Below are 9,805 nucleotides of genomic sequence, written 5' to 3'. Positions count from 1 at the left end.
CCCACTAGAGTGGCCAGCATGTTCTCCAGACATGAACCCTATCGAACACGCCTGGGATTGATTGAAAAGGGCTGTTTATGAACGACGTTACCCACAAACCACTCTGAGGGATTTACGCCGAATCGCCGTTGAAGCGTGGGACAATCTGGACCAACAGTGCGTTGATGAACTCGTGGATAGCATGCCTCGACGAATACAGGCGTGCATCAATGCAAGAGAACGTGCTACTGGGTATGAGAGGTACCGCTGTGTACAAAAATCTGGATCACCACCTCTGAATGTCTCGCTGTATGGTGGTACAATATGCAATAAAAACGACGGAAATGATGTTTATGTTGATCTCTATTCCAGTTCTCTGTAGAGGTTCCAGAACTCTCGGAACCGAGGTGATGCAAAACTTTTTTTGATGTGTGATACATGTTAACTACGGGTAAATTAAAACTATTGTCTTAGAATTAAGTGAATGCATTAACTGAAGGATTCAGATCTGCGAGCAACTGCAGTTGAAGTTTTGAATGCTGCTCCTTATACTACTTCACGGCTTAATGCGAGGTGCTCTGCTCTACTGAATAATAGTCTAGAACAGTGGTTCCCAACCTTTCTTAGACCATCATTAATCTTCGTAGTCACAATCTTGAGTGCAGTTAGACATTTGCTACTAACCCAGCCATTCCTCCGCCCCCCACTGGCTGTTGCGCCCTCCCCACACATCAACTTTAGCAAGATTTTCTTAGAACACTTTTATTTTCAAAATGATGAAAGATGAATGATATTTATTGTGTGTGTGTGTGTGTGTGTGTTTTAGAATGAAAGACGAAGGAATTCCTGGTGCATCAACAGTGCTACTCTCAACTCGTTCTCAGATAAGAAAGCTAACTATCCACAGTGAGGGGAGAGACTTGTTACAAAACATACTTCCCCTAAATACTCCTCTCCATTGGGGCACTTGCTTGACTTGCACACGGAACTTCATTTAAAATAATATCCTGTACAGCACTATAGCAGCCCTTATCGATGTACGGGACAAAGCACAACAAATGTCTAGTGGATGGACTATGTGAACAACCTGTAACATTCATCGCATTAATGCAACTAATTGAGGGAAAAGTAATTATTGGTAACTTATATAATCAGTATTACAGTCTTTCAAAATTGTCATAACAGCAATGGTCTTTTGAAAATAATTTAGTTTCATGACTAAAACAGAATCGAATCGTTCAGTTTCTGCCCCTGATAAAATTTCACTTTACTCGTCAGGAGGTAATTACCCCCATTTTGGGAACCACTGGTGTAGTAGAATTATTGTCACTAACAGATAAGTCAGGAGGTAATTACGCCCATGTTGGGAACTACTGGTGTAGCAGAATTGCTGTCACTAACAGATAAAGATCAATATATGAAGACAGTAACTGTTCGCGAAAGAACAGATACCACTGATGACCGTGCAGCTTCTCTAGAATCGTCACCTTAGTGTGCGCGAGTAATGAGTGGATAGGCAAATATCTATTAGGTACTTTACGTATGTAGGTTGTGGACAGTTGGGTATGTGGTTCTCGCGGGAAGCGTGCAAGGGAGAAGTCCCTGCAGTCACGCTATTCATCTGTGTCCTCGGTGGCTCAGATGGAGAGAGCGTCTGCGATGTAAGCAGGAGATCCCGGGTTCGAGTCCCGGTCGGGGCACACATTTTCAGCTGTCCCCATCGAGGTATATCAACACCTGTCGGCAGCTGAGGGTTTCAAGTAACTATCATTTTGATAAAAATCAAGTTTAATTTTTTGAACAAAGTATTAAATAGAATGCCAACGGCCTTGTCACAGTGGTGATACTGGTTCTCTTCAGATTACCGAAGACTAGCGCTGTTGGGCTTGGCTTGCACTTTGAAGGGTGGCCGTCTGGAACTGTCGAACGCTGTTGGCAAGTAGGATGCGCTCAGCCCTTGTGAGGCCAGTCGAGAAGCTACTTGACTGAGAAATAGCGGCCATGGTCACAAAACCTGACAAGAGCTGAGGGAGCCGTGTGCTGACCACATGTCGCTCGATATCCGCATCCAGTGCCGCCTATGGATGAATATGACACGCCGGTCAGTCGGAACCGTAGGGCCATCAAATGCCTGCTCGGACGTAGTATTAAACAGAATGGATTAAAGAAAGTTATCTGTAGTTACGACTAGCCTCTCGTCCTCTGAAATCCAATTTCTAAAGCTGAACTGCTTTTCAATGTCTCGAGTACTTAATACAACGTTTCTGTCTTCATTCATATATTCGTTAAACTTCTCTGTTCCAGTAACCAAGGAAAAAGTGTGTGTTATTCGTCATGTTCTTTTCAAGACGGATATACAATGACGTGCATTCGGTGTCGTCGTAATAGTAAGAGTCGCAATTCAGGACTCGTCTCTAAGTACAAAAGCAATGTGGTAACTGTCCCGCCAAAAACTAACGTAGGATATCGGACGTGCAGTGACGAAGCTGTCGGCCGATCTCTGGTGGCCACTTCTAGCAACTGTAACCCGTGCCGCTATGACCGCGAACATGTTACATGCTTTTTCACTGGAGAACTGACGCTGGACAGTTCACTGCCGTTTCCACACTTAATATTCCTATTCGCACTATCATCTGGTAGCACACTTGTAAACGTAAGAAAGAGTAGGTGGCTACTCTTTGTGCAGCAACTGTCATTGTTAAACTAAATTACAGTTCAGAGATAAGATCTCAAAAATTTCATTTTGCCAGCTTGGCTCTAAATCGATCTCAGTGAACACGAAGATGAAAATCTACAACACAGTGATTTGCACAGCAGTAATGTACGGTTCAGAAACATGGAGCATGACTAAGCGAGAAAGGGAAAAACTTAATATTTGAAAGAAGAGTAATGAGGAAGATATGGGGACCAGTTTTAGATAACGGTGAATGGAGGAGGAGGAAAAACGAGGAAATCTACCTTTTGATACGACAAGCAAGTATCCTACAGAAGATAAAGAGCAAAAGAATACAATGTGTGGGCCATGTAGCCCGTATGCCAGATGGAAGACAGGCGAAGATGGTACTAGCGGGGAAACCAAACACCAAACGCCCCTTTGGACGACCAAGGCAGCTCTGGATGGACGCCTGGCGAACGACCTAGCAGCCCTGGGAATTGAAGACAACTGGAGGAACCGGGCACGAAACAGAAAGGAATGGAGGCAGTTTATGGAAGCAGCGCGTGGTCTGCAGGGCCTGTGATCGCTGAATACCTACCTATCTATCTACCAGCTACATATTGTGATTTCGAACAACAACATTCTCTGCAACTTGTGCTGAAACACACATTATTGTAATCTTAAAGACGCTCCCCAAGAAAATGTAATCCTGTAATCCTAACGCTAGTCGACGATAGCCGTGTTGCAAATCGTTCGTATTGTGTACTGGGTAACGATTATTCCGCGAGGCATAATGTACCATTGCGCTGGTAGTACCTGATACGTTTCACAACTCGCATGTGTTTTTCCACGAGCGCAGTTACTGTCCAGCTCGGGCCAAGTCGGTACCTTTCGTATTCCTCCAGTTCATTACCCTCAGCGAACTTGTAACGGAAACGTTTCGTTACCCACCAGTCTTCTTCTTTCCGCTCGTTCGTGCCAACTCGGTCGCTTTCGTATCCCAACAATTTCTTGTTCTCACCAGAGTAAGAAATTAGCGTCACGAGTAACGTATACATTTTATCACTTGCCACGTTTTCTTTCCCCGCACGCAACTCGAGTCCCACTCGGGCGGAGTCGGCAGTATTCGTAATCCTCCAATCTTCTCCTCGCCCACTACAGTTTTCTACGTGTGGACCTCTCTGCCGACGAGAGCATTGAAATCTAACCTTCATTCCTTCTACGCAAAGCAAATCCCCGGCTTTTCGATAGCCCACAGCCATAAACAGGGCATTTAACAGGGCACGTGCAAGTGTCTGAAACACCGCTGCTGCCTTCCGGCGACCTTATCCATGTGGCCGTGCCCTTGCCACTGCAGAGGCCGCCCGCCTTTGGAGGAAACTGCCGTGTCTGCTTGTAGTGGTCTACGTGAGGGAATGGCCTGGGATTCAGTTTCAGATTATTTTATTATTTCAATGAGTTCTACTCTTGCAACTTCAGCTGTTACCATTAATTCTAGTACAACCATGGACGCTGTTCGATGGACGGGGATGCGAACAGTCGGTCTACATCTACATCCACACTCCGCAAGCCACCTGACGGTGTGTGGCGGAAGGTACTTTGAGTACCTCTATCAGTTCTCCCTTCTATTCCAGCCTCGTATTGTTCGTGGAAAGAAAGATTGTCAGTATGCCTCTGTGGGGGCTCTAATCTCTCTGATTTCATCCTCATGGTCTCTTCGCGAGATATACGTAGGAGGGAGCAATATACTGCTTGACTCCTCGGTGAAGGTATCTTCTCGAAAATTCACCAAAAGCCCGTACCGAGCTACTGAGCGTCTCTCCTGCAGAGTCTTCCACTGCAGTTTATCTATCATCTCCGTAACGCTTTCGCGATTACTAAATGATCCTGTAACGAAGCGCGCTGCTCTCCGTTGGATCTTCTCTATCTCTTCTATCAAGCCGGCCGGAGTGGCCGTGCGGTTCTAGGCCCTACAGTCTGGAACCGAGCGACCGCTACGGTCGCAGGTTCCAATCCTGCATCGGGCATGGATGTGTGTGATGTCCTAGGTTAGTTAGGTTTAATTAGTTCTACGTTCTAGGCGACTGATGACCTCAGAAGTTAAGTCGCATAGTGCTCAGAGCTATTTGAACCATTCTTCTATCAACCCTATCTGGTACGGATCCCACACTGGTGAGCAATATTCAAGCAGTGGGCGACCAAGTGTACTGTAACCTACTTCCTTTCTTTTCGCATTGCATTTCCTTAGGATTCTTCCAATGAATCTCAGTCTGGCATCTGCTTTACCGACAATCAACTTTATATGATCATTCCATTTTAAATCACTCCTAATGCCTACTCCCAGATAATTTATGGAATTAACTGCTTCCAGTTGCTGACCTGCTATATTGCAGCTAAATGATAAATGATCGTTCTTTCTATGTATCCGCAGCACATTACACTTGTCTACATTGAGATTCAATTGCCATTCCTTGCACCATGCGTCAATTCGTTGCAGATCCTCCTGCATTTCAGAACAATTTTCCATTGTTGCAACCTCTTGATATACCACAGCATCATCCGCAAAAAGCCTCTGTGAACGTCCGATGTTATCCACAAGGTCATTTATGTATATTGTGAATAGCAGCGGTCCTGCGGCACACCTGAAATCACTCTTACTTCGGAAGACTTCTCTCCATTGAGAATGACATGTTGCGTTCTGTTATCTAGGAACTTTTCAATCCAATCACACAATTGGTCTGATAGTCCATATGCTCTTTGTTCATTAAACGACTGTGGGAAACTGTATCAAACGCCTTGCGAAAGTCAAGAAACACGGCATCTACCTGGGAACCCGTGTCTGTGGCCCTCTGGGTCTCGTGGACGAATAGCGCGAGCTGGGTTTCACACGATCGTCTTTTTCGAAACCCATGCTGATTCCTACAGAGTAGATTTATAGTCTCCAGAAAAGTCATTATACTCGAACATAATACGTGTTCCAAAATTCTACAACTGATCGACGTTAGAGATATAGGTCTATAGTTCTGCACATCTGTTCGACGTCCCTTCTTGAAAACGGGGATGAACTGTGCCCTTTTCCAATCCTTTGGAACGCTACGCTCTTCTCGAGACCTACGGTACACCGCTGCAAGAAGGGAGGTAAGTTCCTTCGCGTACTTTGTGTAAAATAGAACTGGTATCCCATCAGGTCCAGCGGCCTTTCCTCTTTTGAGCGATTTTAATTGTTTTTCTATCCCTCTGTCACCTATTTCGGTATCTACCATTTTGTCATCTGTGCGACAATCTAGAGAAGGAACTACAGTGTAGTCTTCCTCTGTGAAACAACTTTGGAGAAAGACATTTAGTAGTTCGGCCTTTAGTCTGTCATCCTCTGTTTCACTACCATTTTGGTCACAGAGTGTGTGGGCATTTTGTTTTGATCCACCTACCACTTTGGCATACGACCAACATTTCTTAGGATTTTCTGCCAAGTCAGTAAATAGAACTTTACTTTCGAATTCGTTGAACGCCTTTCGCATAGCCCTCTTCACGCTACATTTAGCTTCGTGTAATTTTTGTCTGCAAGGCTTCGGCTATGTTTATGTTTGCTGTGAAGTTCCCTTTGCTTCCGTAGCAGTTTTATTACTCGGTTGTTGTACCATGGTGGCTCTTTTCCATCTCTTACGATCTTGCTTGGCAAATACTCATCTAATGTATATTGTACGATGGTTCTGAACTTTGTCCACTGATCCTCAACACTATATGTACTTGAGACAAACCTTTTGTGTTGAGCCGTTAAGTACCCTGAAATCTGCTTTTTGTCACTTTGCTGAACAGAAAAATTTTCCTACCTTTTTTAATATTTCTATTTACGGCTGAAATCATCGATGCAGTAACCGCTTTATGATCGCTGATTCCCTGTTCTGCGTTAACTGTTTCAAACAGTTCGGGTCTGTTTGTCTCTCCCATAAGAGTCCGTATATTATCCACTGCCCACCTCGTTCGGTGATACAGTGGAGTCACGGATAGCATCTGACCTCACAAATGCATCACTGACGACAACCAAAGGCTTATTTAGTGCAGAAGCTCTGGAAACAAGATAACGCCAGAAAGGAATAAAAACTACATTTGCAATGATGTGAAGATTTTTCTAGTTGTCACGAAAGCGGTGAGCTGGTGTTTGGTTGTTCTGGTAGTGCTGCCACTGATACTGTAGTAGGACGTGAAAACGCTGGAAAATGGATGTGGTGGTGGATGATGAGACAAGAGGAGAGAAAAGGGGAGAAGGGAGAAAAGTTTGATTTTAAACTCTCGACAGTGTGGTGTACCTTATGGACAGCGAACGTATGGACTGTGTGTCATTTGCAGTGCTCATTAGGAGTAGAAGCTAGAAAGTAGGTGGAGGATCGTAACCGATTAATTGTGTGAAGACAGCAGGCTGACGACGGTGTGGTGTAAACTATGGAGTTTGGAGCTTTAGCTACCTAGGAGAGGACACGTGACGGCGGTGCTCTGCTTAGTAGTAGGAGTCAAGTTTAATACGGATTCGGGCCGGCCGGGGTGGCCGAGCGGTTCTAGGTGCTACAGTCTGGAACCGCGCGACCGCTACGGTCGCAGGTTCGAATCCTGCCTCGGGCATGGCTGTGTGTCATGTCCTTAGGTTAGTTAGGTTTAAGTAGTTCTAAGTTCTAGGCGACTGATGACCTCAGAAGTTAAGTCCCATAGTGCTCAGAGCCATTTTTGTAAAATACGGATTCGGTGTCTAAGAAATGGAGCGTAACGTAACTGGCTGGTTCAAATGGCTCTGAGCACTATGCGACTTAACTTCTGAGGTCATCAGTCGCCTAGAACTTAGAACTAATTAAACCTAACTAACCTAAGGACATCACACACATCCATGCCCGAGGCAGGATTCGAACCTGCGACCGTAGCGGTCACGCGGTTCCAGACTGAAGCGCCTTTACATAACGTAACTCATGTGCCATATAATGTGTAGTAGTGTTGGTATGGGAGCAGCAACAGTCCAATGTTGGTGAATATGGGGAGATAATATGTTGTTGTTTTCTAGGTGTGCAAGAGCAAGTTGTAGTTCACAGTTGCAATTTGAATTTACATTTCGTCATTTGGAGATAGTGACTGCAGCTGTGGACGCTAGAAAATGGAGTGCCGGGTAGAAAAAGCACAACATTTTCGACATATTCTTCTCCTCGAGTTCAATAGAGGGGTAACAGCAGCGGAAGCAGGGAAAAACATTTGCACAGTATAAGGGCATAATGCTATTGCTCAGGTAAGAAAATTGTTTTCTAGTTTTACGGTGCATCATTCTGAGATTCGTGCCTCTCCACGTTCAAGAAGACCTTCGGAGTTTGACAAAGATCGTTTAAACGCATTAATCTACAATGCCCCATGTCAGTGTACTTGGAACTGGCAAATTTGATGAACTTTGATCATCCCACGATTGTGCGACATTTGCATGCAATGGGAAAGGTTCAATAACCGAGGATACGTGTATCGCATTCTATGTGCCAAAATCACAAGAATCATATATATGATCAGGTGAATACTGGGCTGGTACCTATGTACAGCCTCAGACGTTTCGCAGATACATATGCATCTCTGCCCGCTCGTCAACAATTGGCTAGTGAGCAACACCGACCATTCCTGTCGTATAGCGTTAATGGTGACGAGGAATGGCGTGTTTATGCTAAATAAGGGAAAGATGAAATGACTGAGCCCAAATTAAGCAGCAACTCCCATTAAAAAGAACTGCGCTCATTCATAAATTATAATGTTATGCATATGGTGGAACAGTGGCGGTGTGGTGTACTACGTACTGCCTCCTCGAGGTGTATCCATCACTGCTGATATTTATTGTGAACAATTGAGACATTTTGCAGAAGCAATCCAAAAACAACGATCGGAAAGACTGGGTGAAAGGTGCTACTCCACGACAAGGCCCGCCCGCATTCTACAAGACTGACAAAAAACACTATACAGGAGTTGGGTTGGGAAGTCATTCCACGCCCACCTTATTCGCCGGATTTTGCGTCCTCACATTTCCACCTTTTTCCGCTCTCTGTCGAACAACCTTCAAGGAACTTCCTTTCCGGATGAAAATGCGCTCCAAATATGGCTCTACGATCTCTTCGCCTCAAAACCACGTAATTTCTACAGTCGCGAAATCTATAAGTTATCCCAGCATTGGCAGACTGTTCTAAATAGTGAAGGAGAATATATTATTGATGATTAAAGTCTCTTACGTGTATCAGTTGCGTTTACTAAACTTATGGAAAAACGCTACGAACTTATGCACTAACCCAATATCTGATGTTTCCCCTCACGAGTGGTTCATATTATCAAATCTGAATCCTCCTAATAAACCCTCAGTTGCCACAGGAATTTCTTGTTCGTCATACACTTGCCACAACGTAGAAGGAAAGGAATAAATGTTAGGGAATGACACCCGTCTGCGGCAGAATCGTGAGAGACGGAGGAAAAGGATGCAGAAACAGCTCGGACGTGTTCTTTTCAAAGGAGCCATCCCCACATTCGTCTGAAACCGTTTATGTAAACCACAGAAAACCGAAATCTGGTTTTGAGGGCAGTGCCATGGCCACTGCGTCCCCTCTCTTGGTTTAGAAGTCACGTGTCGCGGCAGGGGTGAGTGTAACCTGTTGCATATGACGGAGCCGCTGCACGAAACGCGAACCCACGCGGTGGCAGCAGAATACTTGCAAAGCTGGCGTTAAGACGCTCCTTTCTCTGTTGGAGCGGAAGTCTGCCGCTGGCTCACTTGTCACAAGTAGGAGGTATCCGCAGATTATATAAGAGGAATGTGTTTTCATTTGTTGACTACATTCTGCAGATCTTTCCCAACAGCAAAGTGCTTGCAGTAGAAGAGGTGTACTTCACAGTAGCGAAGATCAAAAAGTCCTCTTAGCTCGGTATGCATTTTGGAGCCCATGTTTATTTATCATTTTTGTCTTGTTTTGGTCCACACTACCACCCTGTATAGTAGATGCTCCTCCGTACAGCGTTATGCATCCCAAGAAATCCCCACTCCAGTAAAAAATCTGGTAGCATATCCGAACTGAATGTATTTTCCTTAGTTAGGACGACGACATTGGAAAGTTATGGTGGTGATTAGCTGGAGAAGAAGAGAAAAGTCATGTGTCCAAAAAGAAATCTTGA

Source organism: Schistocerca nitens, chromosome 5 (genome assembly GCF_023898315.1).
Source record: "Schistocerca nitens isolate TAMUIC-IGC-003100 chromosome 5, iqSchNite1.1, whole genome shotgun sequence".
NCBI lineage: Eukaryota > Metazoa > Arthropoda > Insecta > Orthoptera > Acrididae > Schistocerca > Schistocerca nitens.
Note: the sequence above shows the minus strand (reverse complement) of the source record.